Below are 16,366 nucleotides of genomic sequence, written 5' to 3'. Positions count from 1 at the left end.
CTCTTGTGCGGGCGGCCGGTGGGTGCCTGCTTCCCCCACAGCCACCATCCTGGCTCCATAATTCTCTCCAGAACAAATTCACCTTGTGGCAGTGTGGTGGCTTCGCTGTACCAGTCTTGAGGAGGACCAGTGCCCAGCAGCCATCCTGGGTGAGGGAATCCGTTTGTTTGGGCTGTGGAAGCCTCATGGAGTTGCAGTGGCTGTGTGGTGCGGCGCGGGCTCTGCGGGGGGGAGGGGGTTTGGGAGCCACAAGATTCACCCATTTCTCCTTGGGAATCCTTGAATTCCTGTTGTTGAGCCTCGATCTTCACTGAGGGCCAGTCATCAACTGTTTAAGTGTTCAATTATCAATAAGCCAAAGTCTGTGGAAGGCCATAATGGCCCTGCTTTAAGTGGTTCGCTGCTCCCGCAGCTCACCACGCTGTCTCTGCCTCTGACACCATCTTGGATCTCCCTCCCATTTGTTTTAATGCACTGTTCATTATCTATACAGTATTTTCCCATTCTCTCCCCAACACCCCCATGTCCTATTTTATAATAGCAGTGTTATGCAATATTTCTCCTTTTGTGGCTTAGATAAAAACATAGATTAATGTCCACCAGGCTCTCCCATGTTGTGTAATGTTTTATGAGTTCATTTATTCAGTGAGTGTCTGTACCAGAGTTTTTCTATCCATTGGTTTGTTGACGGACACTTGGGTTGCTACCATCCCGATGCTATTGTGAATAACACAACAATAAAGATGTATGTACATTTAAAAAAAGGTCATTACAAAGACAAAGGAGGAAGAAAAGACCAAAATGGATATCAGAAGAGACTCTGAATATTGCACTTGCGCACCAAGAAGCCAAAGCAAAGGGAAGAAATCAAGACATAATTAAGAAGCTGAACAAAAGAATTCAAAGGGCAGTGAGGGAAGATAAAATAAAGTATTGTAATGATGAAATGTGCAAAGAGCTGGAGTCAGAAAATCAAAGGAGTGAAACTCAGCATTTCTTAAACTCAAGGAACTAAACAAATTCAAGCCTCAAATTGCAATACTTAAGGATGCTTTCTGCAGAATAGTAAATGATCCAGGAAGAATTAAAAGAAGATGGAAAGAGTATACAGAGTCATTATACCCAAAGGAATTGGCGGGCACAGAAGAATATCATGAAACAAAGTATAAGCAAGAGCCTGCGGTGATAGAGGAAGAAGTTCAAGCTTCTCTGAAAGAACTGACAAAAAATAAGGCCCCAGGAATTGACAGTATACCAATTGATATATTTCAACGAACATGCTGCCCTATATGTGCTCACCACATTGTGCCAAGGAATCTGGAGGACAACCACTTGGCCAACTAACTGGAAGAGATCTGAAACACTATTGTTGTTGTGTGCCATCGAGTCCTTTGTGACTCATAGCGACCCTGTGTACAACAGCCCTAAACCCTACTCTATCCTGTGCCAATCACATTGCCTCTGACACATCCCAATTACCCAAGTCACTGAATCAATCCACTTCATAGAGGATCTTCCCCTCCTGCGCTGTCCCTCCACCCTACCAAGCATGATGTTCCTCTCCAAGGACCTGTCTCTCCTTACAGCATGTCCAAAGTATGTTAGACGAAGCCCCAGAATCCTTGCCTCGAAGGAGTAGCCTGGTTTAACCCTCTCTAGGATGAATCTGTTTTCCTTGGCAGCCCATGGTACATTCCATACTCTTCTCCAGCACCACAGCTCAAAGGCATCAATTCTCCTTCTATCCTCCCTAGTCATTGTCCAACTCTCTGATGCATAACAAGTAATTGCAAAGACCATGGCCTGTATCAGGCGTACCTTAGTCTCCAGAGAGACACCGTTGCTCTTGAGTACTTTGGAGAGGTCCCTAACAGCAGACTTTCCCATCGCAATAAGTCTTTTGATTTCCTGGCTGCTGGTGCCAAGAGTGTTGACCGTGGAGCCGAGCAAACTCAAGCTGTGAACAATCTCAATCTCTTCGCCATCCATCCTGACGCTGCCAATTGGTCCAGTGGTGAGAATCTTTGTCTTCTTGACATTGAGCCTCAGTCCATACTGAAGGCTGCAGTCCTTGACCCTTTGCAGCAAGTGCATGAGGTCCTCCTCAGTTTCAGCAAGCAGGATTGTGTCATCTGCATAACGCAGATTGTTAATAGATCTTCCACCAATCCTGACGCCACACTCCTCCTCATAGACCTCAGCCTCTCGGAGAATCTGCTCTGCATACAGGTTGAAAAGGTATGGAGATAGGCAACATCCTGGCGTACACCCCGCCCAATTTTGAACCATGCAGTGTTACCCTGCTCTGTTCTGACGACTGCCTCTTGGTCCAAGTATAGGTTTCTCATTAGCACGATTAAATGTTCTGGGATTCCCATTCTTCTCAGAGTCAGCCACAGTTTGTTATGATCCACACAGTCAAACGCCTTTGCATAATCAATGAAACACAGATAGACATTCTTCTGGTATTCCCTGCCTTCAGCTAAGATCCACCTAACATCAGCTACAATATCCCTAGTACCACAACCCCTTCTAAACCCAGCCTGGACTTCTGGCAGTTCTCTGCTGATGTGCTGTTCCAGTCGTTTTTGGATAATCTTCAGTAGAATCTTGCTTGTGTGTGAAATCAATGATATTGTTCTGTAGTTTCCGCACTTAGTTGGGTTGCCCTTCTTTGGGTTGGGAACAAACATAGATCTCTTCCAGTCAGTTGGCCAAGTGGTTTCTCTCCAGATTTATTGGCACAACTTGGTGAGCACATCCAGGGCAGCATCTGTTAGCTGAAATATGTCAATTGGTATACCATCTATTCCTGGGGCCTTATTTTTGACTATTTCCTTCAAAGCAGCTTGAACTTCTTCCTTCATCACCATAGGCTCTTGCTCAACACTATAGCAGCAAAAAATAACAACATCCCAGGTTAATAGTACAGAAAAAGCCATGTGATGTGACTTGAAGTATCATTGTACTTGAACAATAATGACAATACTGCCAGGAGTGCATTTTTTAATGAAGAACATTTAATTCGCTTAGTTCTAACCTTATAGGTATGTTGAGAGACATAAGAGGCAATCATCAGAACAAAGCAAGGAAACACTGCATTGTTCAAAATTGGGAAGGGCATACACCAGGGATGTTTCTTGTCTCCATAACTTTTCAACCTGAATGCAGAACAGATTATCTGGGCTCTATGAGGAGAAATGTGGGTTCAGGATTGGTGGACGATCTATCAACAATCTGTGTTATGCAGATGACACAACTCTGCTTGCTGAAACTGAGGAGAACCTGAAGCGCTTGCTGCAGAGGGTCAAGGACTGTAGCCTTCAGTATGGATTGAGGCTCAATGTCAAAAAGACAAAATTTCTCACCACTGGATCATTTATTAGTATCAGGATGGATGGTGAAGAGATTGACATTGTTCATAGCTTTAGTTTGCTTAGCTCCACTGTCAACACTCTTGGCACCAGTAGCCAAGAAATTAAAAGAGGTATTGCAATGGGAAAGTGTGCTGTTAGGGACCTTTCCAAAGTTCTGAAGAGCAATGATGTCTCTCTGGAGACTAAAGATGTGTCTGATATAGGCCATGGTCTTTGCTATCACTTGTTATGCATCAGAGAGTTGGACAATGACTAAGGAGGATAGAGGAGAATTGATTCCTTTGATCTGTGGTGCTTGAGAAGAGTATTGAGGGTACCATGGACTGCTACGAAAACAAACAGATTCATCCTGGAGAGCGTTAAACTGGGTGGCTCCTTGGAGGCAAGGATTCTGAGCCTTCATCTAACATAATTTGGATATGTTTTAAGGAGGGACCGGTCCTTCGAGAGGGACATAATGCTTGGGAGGGTGTAGGGACAGTGCAGGAGAGGAAGGCGCTCTACGAGGTGGATTGATTCAGTGACTAGGGTAATCGGGATGGCTGTGTCTGAGACAGTGTGATTGGCACAGGACAGAGCAGAGTTTAGGGCTGTTGTACATAGGGTCGCCATGAGTCACAAGCGACTCGATGGCACATAACAATAACAACAACAGGGATTTTAAGAAGAAAACAAACACATACCCAATACATCTCTGAGGAAATGCTGCATAAAAATTTTACAATCGATGTCATGCCCTCTGACACTGTCACTTGATGTAATCTACATTTCTCTCCCCTTTAGATCCCTAGTAAATCATTGTCTATAGGGAGTCTGTTAGTTCTATCATTCTGTCTTAGTCATATTAGAGCTGCTATAATACCACAAACTTTAACAAGTGGAGTTTTATTCTTTCATAGGTTAGGGAACTCGAAGTTTGAATTCAGAATGCTGGCTTTAGAAGCCTTACCCCTTTGTGTCTCCTGGTCTTAGGTTTCCAGTGGACTTTGGACTGTGGATCCAAAGAATGTATTCTGCCCTTGGCTTTTCTTTTTTGTGACAGCAGATCACTCTCCCTCTGGTTATGTCTCTATATTTTTATCTCCTGTAAGATAAGGGTGATGTTGGTCATATTCCAGGGAAATTTACCTTACATTGGATTGAGACTCTGCTTTGCATTGGCTACTTGTTCTCCACTGCTGTAGCAGTGTCTCCATCAGCGTTGGTCTCTGGATCATACAAGAATCTTTAGTTCCAAAGGCCATGTTTGCTGCATTCCCCTCTTCTCTGCTGCTAGTAGCAAGATTCTCATCTTCTGCCTCTAAACCTGCTCAGTTTAAGTTTGGTTGGGATGACAACACTAACCAATTTCATCATTAGCACACTTTATTTCCATGTTTCCACCCAAAAAGGTACTGTTCATCTCATTCACAGTGTTAGCAGAGCCCCAGGCAGTCATGTGGTAAAAGTCAGAACTGATGGGCTAGGAAGGCAGCTTTGAAAACTCAGTCTCAAGGAGATGGATTAACACAATGGCTGCAATGATAGGCTCTAGCACAGCGGGAATTGCAAGGACAGCAAAAGACTGGGCAGGGTTCCAAGTGTTGCTTTAAGTTAGAACTGACCCAACTGCACCTAACAACAAAATTATGACGAAAAGGTAATATGGAGCACTGGCCATCTCTGGCCCACTCATAGTTAGATCTTGCCAGTCTATTCACAGATCATGGGATATCTGATTCAGGGCCATGACACCTTTAGGGAATGCTGAAATCAACGTCTCTCTCCCCTCTTTCTCTCTGTCTCTGTCACACACACACACACACACACACACACACACACACACATTTTTTAATCATAATTTACTTCACGTGCAGCCATTCTTCGTGGTTTGTATCATATTTTTCCTTATTTCAATGAAAATAGAAGTTTCCTTTTCTTTTTTTTATTTTTTATTTTAGAAGTTTCCTTTTCAATCAGTTGCTTCTCTCAGTTAGTCCTGTACAAGATATATATAGATTATATAGAGATAGATTAGCTCTGTTGGTCTAGAGGTAAGGAGTTCATAGGTACATGGTTTGAATGCACTCTATCTCTATCCGGTTATTTTGTACCATCAAGTCAGAACCGACCCATAGCTGACCCTCCAGTGGGTTTTCAGAGGCTGTAAATCACATGGGAAGAGATTGTCTGTTTTTTCCCTCGTGGATTTGAACTGCATACCTTTCAATTGGCAGTGCAATTTCTTACCGCTAAGCCACCAGAGTGCCAAATATTAGATAAGATAGATAATTTTGTCTTCAGTGAAGGATAACACTGGATTTTCAACATTCTCAGTGAATATGGCTCTCAATGCTCCTTATCTCCAGGGACAGTCCCCTCATCTGTCCCTAAATGTCTGCTCCAAGCACTTCACCCTTACCAAGAAAAGCTTTCTAAAAACTGTCAAGAGCTATACACATCCTCTCTGTGTTTATTTTTATTATCTGCCCTGGTTGGCTCCTCCCAGGGTCTTGGGAAGTTCTCCTTGCCAAAAGGAGCATGGTGATGTGAGCGCAGGAATCGTGGCAAGCTTTTGGAGTCGACTACTTTTCCGGGCATGTGTTTGTTACGTGCAGGTTTGCTCTGTCCCCAGGAGCGAGGCTAGCCAGCCTGGGCCTAGGGTTTGAACAAGGAGGTGGCATTAAGCCAGGTTTAAATTGTTTTCCTGTCAAACATTCTTCTAGGTGGTATAGCACTGGTCTGTGTGTTGCTGTACAGAGGTAACTCGTGGTTGCTGTGATCCTGAAGACTGTGACAGTGATGTACCAATCGTGGTAATGGGTACCCATGGTGAACAGTGTTGGCTGGAGCTTCCCGACTAAATCAAGCCTGGAAGCAGGAGCAGCATGCACTTCTGAAATGGCTTGCCTCTGGAAATTCTATGTACGAACAGTGCTCAGGCTGTTCGTTCATAGGGTTGCTATAAGTCATCTACGACTCGATGGCATCAAACAACAACAACAGGTTGAGTTGCCATTTTGCACACTCTTGTTTGGATCCCCATAGTCTGCCTCTTCCTGGACTCTGTACCTTGGGGAAATGGCACCACCTGTTGCCCAATTAAAAAAATGGAAATATTGGCTCAGAAATAGTGACTCACACCCATAAGTACTGGACTCCTTTAAACAATCATCTATTTGAGATCACAAAGTCAACATCCACTTTAATGGTTCCCCATCCACCTCAGTAAAGTCCAGATTTCTTCACTTGGCAACAAAGCCTACCCTGACCTGATGTTTACTGCCTATCCGACCCCAAATTTCCTGCTCCTCCCCAAAACACACCCTTCATTCTACCCATGACAATTTATCAGCTTTCCAAAACTCTTGACCTTATTAACAAATTCTCTTTCTACCTGGATTTTCTTTCAATTAATAAACGAGTTGACTCTCCTTGAGGTCAAATATCAGTTACTCTAAGCTTGCCCTAATAAATATCCCTTGATTCCAGTGAAGCTTTTTCTACAAAGTATATCATCCTATGATTATTGGTTTATTTACTTGTGTTGTTTGATTAAAACAATGTCTTTAGGTAAAGATGAGAATGTGAGGATATAGGGAAACGAGATTAATGGAAACAGTATAACCAGAATGGAAATAATGAGCATGTACACACATTGTGAATAATATGATCAGCTTCATTAAATAAGTTGGGCAGAAATTGTTGCATGGGAACCTAGACTGCTGGTAAACCACAAAATATAACCAAGGGGGAAAGAATATATATCATATCATTTCTTTCTATCCCTTAGGGCAAATGACCATATCTTTCCATTCTTGGCTTTCCAGACCCAAACCTGTATGTCTGACCTAGAGCAAGTGTTTAACAAATGTGGGAAAAAAATAGCAAATAATGAACTATCTTTGGTGATTTTAATTTTATAACTTTAGAACAGAGTGGCACAGACTAAGATTTCCAAGAACCTAGGTTGTTCCTCCGTATACCCACACTTACCCTACTTTCCACTTGGAAATCATTAGGTCTGTGAAATGTTAACTCAGATTGCCCTTGAGCCAATGGAAAGCATGTGTGACATGGACTCTGTATCAATTCTGTGTACCAGGGTTGCCTAATTTGTAAATAGCTAGTGCCTGTGTAATTCTTTGTTGTGAGGAAAGTAGTTCTGAGCATGAGAAAACTAATGTGCTGTGCATTTACTGATGTACCATAAAAGAGGGTGCTGGGCAGAAGGTTAACTGGAAAAGAAGGGCCTGGTTCTAAACATTTGTTCACCTGGGATGAAGAGACTACCACATATCGGACTTTGAGTGGCCCTGTTAACTAAATCAGTTAGGATCATGGGTCAGAATGTAATAGGGCCAACTGTATTTTAGTGATTCTAAGAGATAATCTTTATTTCACGTTATAACGTCTCTGAAATGAGAATGAGTCTTAAAACAGATGGTATCATGGATTCAGAGAAATGGAATATTATAATAGGAAAGTGTAAGAGAAACCTAACATGTTATGCTAGAGAAATAACTATTTCTTGGTTAAATACTGAGTAAACCTAGAATTTCACAAATTAAACAAGGGAAAGCAAGAAATAGCTTACAAAGAATGTCTAGAAACAAAAATTTGTACTAGCTATGGTAGAATTTTCAATGACTTGATAATAAAATCATTATGAATAAGCCCCCCCCCTTTTTTTTTTAAAACTTTTGTGTGTGTACCGTCAAATCAGATCTGACTGGTACAGGAGGAGATTGTCCCTCCTTTTCCCCGCAGAGCATCTGGTGGATTCGAACCGTGTGCCTCTGGGATTGTAGTTGCAGCTCCTTGCCACTAGGCCACCAGAGCTCCCCGAATAAGCCCCTTTTTATTGCCAGATTACTCTTTAATGCTTTAAAATAAATTTTGTGCTCTCCTTTTTTTTGATGGCCAATTTTAAGATGATTTTATTTTTACAATGGACAAATTTTTTTTAAAAAAATTAATTTTAATAAACTTTTACAGAGATTTGGGATTTCCATTAATTCATTGCCGCACTTTTCTCCCTCCCCACCAGTTCGCTCCCCTCTCTGAAAAGAAAAAGAGAAAAAAAAATTCCTTCATTGGTATACAATTCCCCATCCCTTTCCCCCAACCCCCACTCCGTGTACACTTCTCTATGCAACCTTAATTCTGGATTCCTATGTCTTCTTCTTCTTTCTTTTTTTTTAAGAAATAAAAAGGGAGGGTAAAAGAAAAGGGAAAGATCCAGTGTGAAAAACAATGTGTATCAACTTTGTAATTAAACCAATATAAAATACAATTTTTAAAAGGGGTTTATGTATGCAAAGGAATGTTTAGCTTAAAAGTAATTCTATCAAGACCTTATCCTCTGTGTTACCTGCATCTGATTTGATCTTCTCTTGTTTGCCTCCTGCCAGGGTTCAGGAACAGGGAGGAGACCTTGATGGTGGGTCATTAGGACAAAGAAGATAGACTCTGGGAGTGATTGATGGCTACTAACATGTACTACTAACATGGCTATAAATGGTAATTACAAATAGCTTTAATCAATAGTTGAACACAAGGAGAGGATGGAAGACCTGACCCATGTCGAGCACCTAGTGCTAAATACCAGGTCATGTTGAAGTCCTTGCAGAAATGATTACCTTCCATTTCTTAGCTGGGTGGTTTGTTGGCACACACCATATTCCTGTTCTTTTTTCTTTTCCCCTGTTCTGTTTGCTCTGTCATGCTCTAAGTATGTAGAATGAAGTATGTAGTATGTCATCGTTGCTTTCAAGGGTCTTAATCAACTAAATGTCACCTAACATTGTAAGCCATAGTTCGTTATGATCCACACAAAGTTAAATGCCTTTGCATAGTCAATAAAATACATATAGATATTCTTCTGTTATTCTCTGCTTTCAGCCAGGATCCATCTGACATCAGCTATGATATCCCTGGTTCCGTAACCTCTTGTAAACCCTGGTTGAACTCCTGGAAGTTCCCTTTCAGTGTACTATACTAGCTGGGTTTTTGGAGGATCTTCAGCAATATTTTGCTTGCTGCCTTCAACACAATTTGAACCTCTTTCATTAGCTTTTGTTCATATGATACTTCCTAAAATTTTTCCCGTGTTGGCCACTTCTTCTTAGTACAGTGACTGTGTATTTCTTCTCTTTTTGATGTTTCTTGGATTATTCAAAAATTTTCCTATAGCATCTCTCAGTATTGCAACTCAAGATTTGAATTTGTTTTTCAGTTCTTTTAGCTTGAGAAATGCTAAGTGAGTTTTCTCTTTTTATTCTGACTTTGCATATTTCATTATAATATTTTACTTTGTCTTCTCAAGCTGCTCTTTGAAATCTCTGTTCAGTTCTTTTACTCTGACATCTCTTCCCTTTATTTTGGCTTATTGATGCTCTAGTGCAATTTTAATAGTCTCTTCTGACATTTATTTTGGTTTTCTCTTTCTCCTCTGTCTTTGTAATGACGTTTTGCTCTCTTCATGGATGATATCCTTGATATCATCCCATAACTTATCTGGTCTTTAATCAGTAGTGTTCAATGTCTCAAAACTGTTGAAATTATTTTTAAATTCAGGTCAGAGAGACTCAGGTCATAATTCGGTTCTTGTGTATTTTTCATTTTCTTCAGCTTCAATTTGAACTTGCACATGAATAGTTGATTATCTGTCCTACAATCAGCACCTGTCCTGGTTTTAATTACTGATATTGAGCTTCTCCAGTGATTCTTTCCACAGATATAACCAATCTGATTTCTGTGCAGTCCATATATAAAGTTACCTTTTGTGTATTTTTAAAAAGGGTATTTGCTATGAATGAATCATTGAACATATAAATTTCAATAATTTGATTTCTAGCCTCATTTCTGTCACCAGAACTGTACTTTCTGACTACTACCATTTGTTCCTCATTGTTTCCAACTTTTGCATTTTAGTCACCAATATTTGTATATACATCTTGGTTGCATGTGTGGTCAATTTTGTACTGCAAAAGTTGGTAGAAATGCTCGATTTCCTCCTCTTTGGCTTTAGTTGTTGGTGCATATATTTGACTAATAGTTATATAAAAGGTCTTCCTTAAATGCATCTAGATAGTATTCAATCACCCATAACATTGCACTTTACAATAGATCTTAGAATTGTCTTTTTAATTATGGATGCAGCAACATTCTTCCTTAGTTTTTCATTCCTGGTGTAATAGATCATATGACTGTTTGATTCAAAGTGGCCCGTGCCAGTCCATCTCAGTTCACTAATGCTTATGAACATCGATCTTCATGCGTTCCATTTCATGTTTTACAATTTCCAGTTGTCCTACATTCAGGTTTTGTATATCCACATCCCAGATTTTTTTTTACATCTCAGTTATTAATGGTGGTTTGCAGTTGTTTCTCTTCATTCTTTCTTTAGTGACTTCCCTTCCAGGTTCTACTTTTCTAATGCTATAGGACCTGTGTTCTTTTGTTGTTCGTAGACTTTTCAGAAGGTCTATTATTTTGGAAGTGGATGACCAATCCTGATTCCTAGTCTGTGCTAACAATACACAATGATTAATTTAAGGTGACAATTGTCACCTGCTTGTTTGTATCTCATTCTGCAAGCATGGTTACAAACAATAAGGGGAATGGTCAGCTTGGATTCATTCCGTGGAGGAAAAAAACCTAGGAAAACAAGTCTAATAAGAATCCAGTTAGCAAAAAATAAAAAAATTTAAAAAAGAATCCAGTTGGCTTAGCATAAGGGTAGCCACTTTGGGACATTTCCAGGATTTATGATACAGTGAAGCATCTTTTTCTAACATCCTTGGTAAGAGTAGGGACAATGAACCCTGACAATGCTCCTAAAATTGCTAAATGTTCTTCTTAACTTCAAACAATGTTATCCTTTAAGTGGATGAGGGACAAAGGGTTGCAGATCTTCTGATTCCTGTTTCTGCAGCTCTTAATGCATGTGAAGGACCTTGTTTTTAAATGTATTTGCTTTTAGCACCTATTGTCTTGGACCCTCCCTTGAAGCTGGGAGAGCTCCATTTTAATGCACTATTGGATATCTTTCAATAACACTTTGGCATTGCCTTAACACTACCACAACCAATCTTCATAATCACACTGGAAGTGGATGTTGTGATCCCCGTTTTACAGATGAGAAGATCAAGTTTGGGAAATAGTGAAGAACTTGCTCAAAGTGATAATTCTCTTATTTCCTTGCATCAAGACTCAAACTGGTCATAAGAAAGCTATCCTGCCTGAGAGTGAAAGAAAAGGGAATGATATCGAGGAGCAGTAGGCATCAGGTCAGGCCGAGCAAGGTTAAGCAAAACTAGAAAGCAAAGTGGGTGATTTTGCTACAGGAGGGCAAAGGAAAAGTGGGATGTTAATGACTTATTACAGATGAAATCAGCTTCAGCTTTGAAGGCCCTTAATAGTTAATGGTTAGCCATCTGATTAGGAGGGGCTGACATGCTCCCTAGATGAAAGGCACCAGAACTATAAACATATTCTTTCGAAAACCAGATTGTTAACATCTAACCTTCTGTTCCCTGGGAATGCAAGCTGACTCTGTCTTTTCTTAAATCTTAACATGAGTGCTTCCATTTTGAAACTTTCCCTTTAACAGCAATCCATGGGCTATAGCTGATCCCTATAGCTTGCTTTCTGATTAGGAATTTGTGAAAAGTATCATCCCACTGTCAAAAGAATTCTACTTCCTTCTCCCTTCTCATTCCTCCTTTGAACATTTATACATGTGTCTTGCTTATACATCTTCCTATGTTCACAGTAGCAGCAGTATTGGTCCTTTTGTGACTGAGTTATTTCACTCAACGTAATGTTCTCTATGTGATCTGTGTTGTGTCTTATTTTACAAAGAATTTGTTTAATTCTTTAGGGAGTGGCAGCCATTAGGATAGCAGAAGTTAGTGGGCAGTTTGGGGGAGTGTGAAGTAATAGGAAAGATGTAATGGAGACTTGCAGAGACATAATGATAAAAGGCATAGATCAATGCAATTAATATGTAAAACATAAAGCATATGAATTATTGTATAAAACACATTGTACATGAATGAAACATAATGTACATGAATGATTGTATAAAATATACATGAATGAAACACAACGTATGTGAATGACTGTATGCAAACCAATAATAACATTTTTTTAAGGAAAAATAATTTTGTTCAATGGCTGTTCCTGTTACTGCTTGGAACCTTCAGGAGTGAGATTTTAATCCATCGTAGATCAGATGTGGCTTCTCTTCACTCAGGGTAGCACTGGCTGGGTTGGCTATCCGTTAGTGCCTTTGGATTTTTGCAGAGTCTAACAATTGTAAAGCAGGTAGTGATTCCAGATTAAGAGATTGTACTTGTGTTGGTTTTTGTTTGCTTTCAAACACAGTAGTAAATTAAATTAATTTTACACAGTAAATTAATTTTTACACAATAGTAAGAATCCTTTGGTGATAAACTTGAATGACTTTGGCCAAGGTTTATGATAAAAGGGCTATAATAAACAGATTCTAATAGTTACTAAAGCGTTGTGCTTTGAAGTCATTCATGTTTAAATTATTTTACTTGTTTTCTACTTACCCCCCATGTGGTTGATTGTTCACACAAATTTAAAAATAGTTCTCCTTTTGCAGTATGAAGGTAGAAGATTCATCATATTAAAGACAGAAGCTGAATTTGCTAAAGAGAGATGGTCCTATAAAGGCAGCCAATGTGCAGACATGTGAGGTGGCAAAAGAAAGAGTAAAGTATTTTTTTCTTCTTTCATACTTAGATGCTTTGCTAGGTTATGTCTGAAAGTAGGATACCTTCCTTGTCCCTAATGCCTGACTAGAATCAGTATTAATCAAGACATCATGTGTAGGCTTGGAGCTGGACCTTGTTATTTCAACCTTTAAAATAGACGGGTCTATAAGGAGAGCAATAACAACAGGAAGGGACACACTCCTTACAGCAAAGGGCAGCACTTTCCTGGAAATTGAATAAGGTTAAGAGACTGGAAGCAGTGAATGCAGAGGAAATAGCTGTACATTGGGAATTGCAGTCAATGTCACAAAACACAATCTATGAATTGTTAAACAGAAAAACATCTTGCACTCTAAACCTCCAGCTAAATTGCAATAAAAAGTCGGGGGGTAAGTAATTCCACAGGAATGCTATTCTTTGTCTTTGTCTTTTCAAGTACCTTAGAGAGTGCTAGTTCCTTGGCCTGTTAACTCCTTCCACACGTAAGAGCTTTGCTGAAAACATGTTCCACCAGAACCTTAGTCAAGAAGCCCCCAAGCTTGATCCTGCTGTTGGTGTTCACTGGAGCTGGAGGTACCAGAGCAGCACTGAATGACATGCTTCTGGCATTATTTAATCCAGATGTCTGTGGGGACAGCAAGAGCCCTGGAACAAATGAGGCCTCAATGATCAGTACAAGTTCTCCTCAGTGAATGTGGATTACAGCAAGCTGCAGAAAGAAGGTTCTGACTTCTAAATTAAACTCTTTTTCTATAAAACCGCTTAGAATGAAGGTCTTCCGGAAGCCATCCACACAATTTCCCACTTAATCAGCATATGTTTCTTCTCTAAATGCATGGAATCACATCAATGTATGTTAGCATTTACACTGAATAATAAATATATGAAACTTGAAAAAAACAAACAACACAAAAGAGTACCATAGAGTGCAGTTAACGCATTTCCCCCATAGCCGTCCCTTTCTAGCTCAATTCCCTCTTTCTCTTCTTAGCTTCCCTATTTCTCACTTGCCTGTTCCTTACCCCAAAAAGTAACCAGGTCAAAACAGTCACTTCTCCTAGTCATTACCTTCTCTCACATCTCCTATTGATCACTTTCCTTAGATATATTTTTTCATCTGTGGTTCAAGCTAGCCTCCCACAAGGAAGCTTCGCCTTCTCTCTCTACTCATTCACTTCCTCATTGCCGTTGAGTCAGAACCAACTTATACCTTTACTTCTTCTACAGCCCAACTTGAACTGTCAAAACCCCAAAAACCAAATCAGGGATCCAAACCAGACTGAAATAAAAACCCCTAAAATGAAACAAAACAACTCAAAGTTTTTGCCATAATAAACCCAAACTTGAATGGAAAATATTACATTTACATGACTCCCCCCAAAAAAACCCCACAAAACTCCTCTTTTTCTGTCACTGGTTTTGGTTCAGGGATCTTTGGTGGCATAGTCTGTAGGGAGCTGCTCTGCTAACACAAAGGCCAAGCCTCTGTGGCGGTTCAAATGCACGAGCAGCTCCGAGGGTGAGATGGGCAATCAATCTCCAGCACTGATTTACTGCTCGGAAACCTGATGAGTCAGCTGAGTCCAACTCAACGGCAATGATTTTGTCTTTTTTTTTTTTAAAGTTTGTTTACAATGATAATTTTAACTTATAAGCAAGACCTTTGGGCCATTTATGCATGATTTGTATTTGGTAATCATGTATGTCACATGTATGCCAAAAATATTTCTCTACACATGGCTGGTGAGGTCACAGTTCATTGCTTCTGCAAGCTACTTTGTGTAGCCACAGCTATAGTACTTATAGGTAATAACTGCTATTAAGTGAGATGGTTCACAGGCCAATGTTCTATTTCTGTTCTACATTTCATCTTTCACACAGGAATCCAAGCTGCACCTACCAAAGACGTGAAAATCGCTTGGCAGTTGCGAGCACTCCCAGTCAGAAATATGAATAAGCTCCATCGAGCTCTGGACAGTATCAGGTGACTGGAAATTTGTCAGGTCAGTGTAACCATTTTAAGCATGCCTTACTCACATTTTAAAGTGTGATATTTAATTAAAAATAAAGTGTGATATTTCAATTCAGGAAATCCGTAGGCTGTCATTTTTGTTGAGTCACAGGTAGCTGTGCTGTTAGCCCCAAAGCTGCATCTCTCTAGTGGATTGAATTCAATTCACCAGTGTGTGTCTGAGGGAGGAAGTGCAGTTTACAGCCTTGGAAACTCAGTGAAGATTCAGTTGGTTAAGACTCGACAGTGAAGAAAGAATATACAAATCAGCACTGCTGTTCTGGCTTCAGTCAGTGGGTTCCTTGGGATATTAGAATAACTAAATAGCAAAGATGCAGGAGAACAGTGTTGTTGTTAGGTGCTGTCACACTGAGTACGATCTGAACCCAGTTCTATCCCGTGCCATCCCCACACTTCCTGACACACTCAAATCCATAGCAGCAGTCACTGTGTCAATTCATCTGGCTGAAGGTCTTCCTCTCCTTTGCCAACCAGCATGCCCCTCTTTAAGGAAAAACTTCTCCTAGCAACATGCCCAAAATTATGCCTGATGTGCACATGAGATGAAGCTTTCTCATCTTTGTCTCCAAGAAGCACTCTGGCTGCACCTGCTCCAAGACATATTTGTTTGTTCTTTTGACAATCCATGGTATATTTAGTACTCTTCTCCAACACCACAGCTCAAAGGCATCTTCTTCTGCCATCCTTATTCATTGTTCAGCCCTCAGATGCATAGCAAGTGATCAGAAAGACCATGGTCTGAATAAGATGCACCTTAGTCTTCAAATTGGTATCATTACTCCTCAGTAATTTGGAAAAGTCCCTGACTATAGACTTTCCCAGTGCAATACATCTCCTGATTTCCTAACTGCAGGTACCAAGGGTGTTGGTTGTGGATTCAAGATGAAATTGTTGACAGTTTCAAACTTTTTTCCATGCATCATGATGCCACCTATTGGTCCAGTGGTGAGAATTTTTATTTTCCTGATGTTGATATGCTATCCATATTAAAAGTTGCAGTCATTGATCTTCGGCAGCAAGTGTTTCAAGTCCTCATTTATAGCAAGCAAGGCTGTGTCATCTGCATAACAAAGGTTATTAATAAGTCTTGCAAAACCTACAACCAGGAGAAGATAACATAGATGAATGGAATCTTCTAAGACTCAAATCCCTATGCACATCCAAAAACTTCTCCAGTAGGGTAAAAAGGGAAGCCACTGACTGGGAAAAAGTATTCGGTAATAACATAT

The sequence above is a fragment of the Elephantulus edwardii genome, unplaced genomic scaffold (assembly GCF_000299155.1).
Source record: "Elephantulus edwardii isolate Elephantulus edwardi_28Jun2011 unplaced genomic scaffold, EleEdw1.0 scaffold00006, whole genome shotgun sequence".
NCBI lineage: Eukaryota > Metazoa > Chordata > Mammalia > Macroscelidea > Macroscelididae > Elephantulus > Elephantulus edwardii.
Note: the sequence above shows the minus strand (reverse complement) of the source record.